The sequence below is a fragment of the Dendrobates tinctorius genome, unplaced genomic scaffold (genome assembly GCF_039654945.1).
Source record: "Dendrobates tinctorius isolate UK_male_01 unplaced genomic scaffold, ASM3965494v1 ptg000097l, whole genome shotgun sequence".
NCBI lineage: Eukaryota > Metazoa > Chordata > Amphibia > Anura > Dendrobatidae > Dendrobates > Dendrobates tinctorius.
This window is the reverse complement of record NW_027361765.1, coordinates 9,934,107-9,940,399: the sequence shown is the minus strand read 5'-3', so window position 1 is coordinate 9,940,399 and position 6,293 is coordinate 9,934,107.

Genomic DNA, 6,293 nt, shown 5'->3' with positions numbered 1-6,293 from the left:
TTTCTTTGCGCACTGAGCTACTATTTTTATTGATTTCGGTATGGTATAGATATGATCTTTTGATCTCCATTTAATCAAAAAAATGTTATTCTGGCATTTTGAAATTTTTTTCTCGTTACCAATTGGAATAATTATTTTAATATATCGATAGATCGGGCGATTCTGGACGCGGCGTTACCAGCTTTGAGTATTTTTTCACCTTTGTTTTATTTTCAATGGGGGGTGATTTGAACTTTTATAATTTTTTTTGTATTTTTAAAAACTTTTTTTTTTTTTTTTTTTACTAGCGTCAATAGTGTCCATGGGAGACTAGAAGCTGCGCTTATCTGGTTGCTTGTGCTACACAGAGCAGGGCTGATGCAGAAATGCTCACTTGTTATGAGTGCCGCCCCTAGCAATACGGCAATGACAACCACTGGGATCTGCTGCAATTGACCGCGACATTTCACATATTAACAGCTGCGGATCAATCATGATTCCACATGTCAGCTGATAAAATCAGTTGATGTGCCGGAAAAGTTGCAGGCTCATCGTGGGAGCACGCAGCAAACGGGGAGGACACCTTAGACATAACTAAAGCTCTAAGGTTGAAAACGGTATAAGGCTATGTGCACACGTTGCGGATTGTAAGCTTTTTGCCGCGAAAATGCTTACGTAACACAACCCATTGAATTCAATAGCATTCCGCACATGATTTGCTAATGCTGCATATTTTTCCGTGGCGGAAAAATATACAGCATGCTCATTCTTTGTGCGGACTCTCGGCGATTCCTCACACATAGGAATACATTGATCCACTTACTTTCTGCATGTGGCTATGCCCAACATGGGCAAAGTAAGCAGATCATGTGCGGATGGTACCCACGGTCTGGAGGAGAGGAGACTCTCCTCCAGGCCCTGGGTACCGTATCCCTGTTAAAAAAAGAATTATCATCAAAAATCGTGACATTCTCACCTTCCAGCGGCCCCAGCACCCATCCCGATCCTTACTGATGCTCCCGCCAACTCCCGTTCCCAGCGATGCCTTGTGACAATGACCCCAGATGACGTAGCATTATGCGAGACCGCTACGTCATCACAGGTCATTGTCGCAAGGCATCGCTGGGAACAGGAGTTGCCGGGAGCATCGCGAGGATCGAGAAAACTGCGGGGGACGCCGGAAGGTGAGAATATCACGATTTTTTATTTTTTTTTGTTATTTTTAACATTATATATTTTTATTTTTGATGCTGCATAGGCAGCCTCAATAGTAAAAAGTTGGTCACACTTGTCAAACACTATGCTTGACGAGTGTGACCAACCTGTCACAGTTTTCCATGCGATGCTACAGATCGCTTGGAAAACGCTAGCATTCTGCAAGCTAATTATGCTTGAAAAACTCTAGTGTTTAGCGAGAATACGCATGCGTATTTCCCGCGGCAGGGAGTTGCGGAATTGCCACGGAAATTTCCGTGGCAATTCCGAACGTGTGCACATAGCCTAAAGGAGTTTTTCAACTCAGCATTTATTATAGATTTTTTTTTTTCTTTAAAAGCATCTATTTTGTACTGAAAATCATCAGAAATACTTCAGTTTTGCATCTACAGACTTGGTTCCTGCATATTTAGCTTTGATGTGGTCATAGATCAGCTAAGCGGAGTCAGAAAAGAATTAGAAACTCTGCTATTGGGCATTCAGGATGGGCTCATCGAGCGATTCTTAGCTACCGCACTCAGCAGCTAGAAATAGACAATGGAGCACGGAGGCTAAAGGCGAAAAATGCTAAATTTTAATAAAACTTAATTGCAAAAATGATTTTTGGCTGCCAATAGATGCATTTATGTAAGGCCTCCTTTACACATCCGTGTCTCCGGTACGTGTGGTGACAGTTTTCACACGTACTGGAGACACTGACACATAGATCCATTCAAATGAATGGGTCTGTGCACGTCAGTATGTTTCCACGGACCGGGTGTCTATGTGCCCCACACATAGATGTCCGTTTTTTCCGTCAGCGGCAAAACGTCCCGCACACGTGCACACAGAGAACACACACTGATGTCCTCCATGTGACACACATTGGCACCAGGAAGGAGGGGCTACAGTAAGCGCTGTTCCCCGGCGGCAGCTGCTGAAGTAGAGGAAAAAATGACACAGACTCCTTTAATATTCTCAATTAAACCATACTTATGACCTCGCCTAATTCCATCGACGCCCTCGATCTCCTGTAATAAAAATAAAAAAAACAATATACCATACCTGTCTGTCGTTCTGTCTCACGCCGTAATCCACGTCTGGGGGAGAAATAGTTTTCAACCTGGATGGTGCCAAGATGCAACCGTCCAGGCTGAAAACCACTGGTGAATGAGATGCAAAGTGCAATATAGCGTATAGCTAATGCTGATGTAAACCAGAGAGCTGATGGTGGAGAACATAAGGGTAGATGGCAGAGGCGTAGCTAGGGGTTCAGCTCAGGGGGGGGGGTTAGGAGCGAAACATCTGAGTGGTCCCATAATAGGACAGATCAGTGGTGCAACCTGCACGGCCGCACATGGGCATAAGAGGTAAGGGGGCTCATTTCTACCTCCAAAAACGGTGCAATTTTGCTTTTTTTAGGAGCTCTTGGGCTGGGAATCTGTTCTTGCAATCTTTCTGTCTGTGTCCGCCTGTGGCCCCTAACCAGGTAATCATGATTATAACTATGGTGGTATAGAGGAACCTCTAGAGATGGCCGCAGTTATTGAAAATAAAAGTCTATACGAAGATCAGCACCGATATTACCGCCATATGGTGACATATATTGTTAGATTCCAGTCCTGCAGGACATATAGACATTACTGCAGTTATAGATGGTGACTTACAGAGGACGTTCTTTCTGGTGGAGTCATTCACTTTTCCTGTCTTTTCCATCTGGCCCAGACCGACATGTCTACTTCTCCACTCGAGGACTCAGCAGCAGAGATTACATCAAAGACAAATCTGTCTTCTCACATTTCCAGCACCGTTCACATGTAGAATCATGAAATCCTAGAATGTTTGAGTTGGAAGGAACCTCCAGGGTCATAGTGTCCAGCCTCCTGCTCAATGCAGGATTCACTAAACCACCTCAGACAGATGTCTGTCCAGCCTGTGTGAACAATTCCATTGGAGGAGAACTCACCACCTCTCATAGCCGCCTGTTCCACTCATTTATCACCCTCACTGTCAAAGTTATTTCTAATATCTAATGTTACCAGATAAATTCCTCTATCCAATGGAGATCATTACTAATCTAACTCAAAACATACTGTAATATCTAATGTGTATCTTCTCCCTTTCAGTTTCATCCCAATTGCTTCTTGTGTTTCCATATGCAAATGTATTCCCAACCTGCACAAACTCCTCATCCTGCTAATACCCCAATACTGAGCTGCTGCTGTCATATGATTCTCTATTACTGCACCTGCTGTGTGGTATAAAAACAGAGCTCTTCTTACTGCCCCATATAGTAATGCCACCACTGTGCCCCTTACATCGTAATAATGCCTCCTTTGTGCTATCTAGATGGTAAAATTGCCCCCTAGAAAATATTAATTTCCTGTGCATGAGCCCTCCAAATTTTGTCCCTAGAAAGTAATAATACTCCATGTGCAACTTTGATGGTCACAATACTGAGAGCCCCTAGGGCAATAATGTTTAAGTGCCCACTTAACATTTAATAATGTCCCGAGTTCCCCTTGTAATAATTCCTCTATATACAGTATGATGATCCCACAGCTGCCCTCTACACAGTATGGTAGGCACACATCTCTTATATACAGTATGATGGGCCCGTAGCTCCCTTATACACAGTATGATGTCCCCCAGAGTTCCCTTATACATATAATAATGTCCCCACTGCTCCTCCAATATACAGTATAATAGTTAATAGTTTTCTGACACCTTGCGACACATGCACTGAGAGTCCCTTTAACGGGATGAAATTAACTTTATTCCTCCTGGCAGCCTTGCTCTTCCAGTCATAAGGTTTGCGCTGGCACGTTTTCAGTCACCTCTCTGTGTATAGAGAGTGGCGGCTGTAACCTCACCCCTGCACTGACTGACAGCCGCCCCAGCACCGTCTTCCACCCGGTAGTTACCCTACTGGTGCCCCTATAAATAATTATTCTTCTTAAGTGCCCACTTAATATTTAACTGAGTCCACCTATGTACAGTAGTAATGGCCCCAACATCACTGATGTGAGCAGGGGGTTGTGTGATGACCGGTTCGGCTTCTCCCAATTATCTTCTATTGAGAGAAGTCAAACTTATCTAGTCGAAATGTGCAAATAGCAAACGTGGTCGCATGACCGCCTGATCGCACCAGTGGTCTTGGGGTCTCATGACGGCAGGCGCATTCCATCATGATTTTGCTGTCTGTAGTCTCAGAGTGAATGCAGACAATTATCCCAAGCTTTTATTAACGTTATAATAAATTGATTATTAAATAGAATGCAGCTCATGGTTACTGTATAGTTATACTTATTAGGGGGGCAGACAAACGGACGTATTTCTTGTGCGAGGATCACATCGCAATCCTCGGACTGACCGTCAGCTCTCCACACCCGAGTGTCACAGCTGCATAGTAATCCATCACGCTCATGTCAGGAGCGATACCGGCCAGTCCCAGGATTGCAGTGCGATCCTTGCATGAGTTATATGGCCGTCTGTCTGTGCGTGCCCTTGTTATAATAATACTGAAAAATGTTAATCTATTATTAAAGTATTAACAAGCTCACAAGTTAAAAAAAGCCCCCTACCTCCCCCATGCACCCCACAATACCCCATCAGTGCTCTGTCCCTCACCCCACAATACCCCCATTCTCACATTCACCCCCTAGTGCTGTCCCCCCTCCCCCACAATAACCCCATCCTCTCACATTCACCCTCGTGCCCTGTCCCCCCCTGCCTCAAAATACCCCCAACCGCTCACATTCACCTCCGCGCCCTGTCCCCCGTCACTCACAATACCCCCAACCGCTCACATTCACCTCCGCGCCCTGTCCCCCGTCACTCACAATACCCCCAACCGCTCACATTCACCTCCGCGCCCTGTCCCCCGTCACTCACAATACCCCCATCCTCACATTCACCTCCGCGCCCTGTTCCTGTCACTCACTACCCTCATCCCCTCACATTCATCCCGTGTCCTGTCCTCCCTGACTCCACAATACCTCCATCCCCTCACATTCACCCCCCCGTGCCCTGTCCCCCTGACCCCACAATACCTCCATCCCCTCACATTCACCCCCCGTGCCCTGTCCCCCTGACCCCACAATACCTCCATCCCCTCACATTCACCCCCCAGTGCCGTCCCCCTGACCTCACAATAGCTCCATCCCCCCACATTCACCCCCCAGTGCCCTGTCCCCCTCACCCCACAATACCTCCATCCTCTCACATTCACCCCCCAGTGCCCTGTCCCCCTGACCCCACAATACCCCCATCCTCACATCCACCCCCCAGTGCCCTGTCCCCCTTCACTCACAATACCCCAGCCTCTCACATTCAACCCGTGCCCTGTCCCCCTTCACTCACAATACCCCAGCCTCACATTCAACCCGTGCCCTGTCCCCCTTCACTCACAATACCCCAGCCTCTCACATTCACCCCTGTGCCCTGTCCCCTCACTCACAATACCCCCATCATCACATTCCCCCCTACCTCACACTACCCCATCCTCTCATTCACCCCCAGTGCCCTGTCCCCCCTCACTCACAATACCCCATCCTCTCTCATTCACCCCCAGTGCCCTGTCCCCTCACTCACAATACCCCCATCATCACATTCCCCCCTACCTCATACTACCCCATCCTCTCACATTCACCCCCAGTGCCCTGTCCCCCTCACTCACAATACCCCATCCTCTCTCATTCACCCCAAGTGCCCTGATGCCCCTCCCCCACTTCAGCCCCAATGCCCCCATTCTCTCACACTAACCCCTCGTGCCCTAGCCCCCACAATATCCCCATCCTCACATTCACCCCAGTACCCCCTCTACCGCAATATCCCCATCCTCTCACATTCACCCCCAGTGCCCTGTACCCCCTCTCCCAAAATACCCCCATCATCTTACATTCACCCCACAGTGACCATGACATGTATAAGCTGAATGAATTTAATAAATGCCATCCCCACTTACCATGAAGTTTGCAGGCAGTGACTGAGGCAGGACCAGTAAGTGTCCAGTTTAATGCACAGAGGGCACTAGGACCCAGCATGCCTGAGACAAGCAGAGCCTGCACTGGAGAAACTGCAGCTGCTGCCGGCCAGGAAGGAGCTCCTCCAGTGAGGCA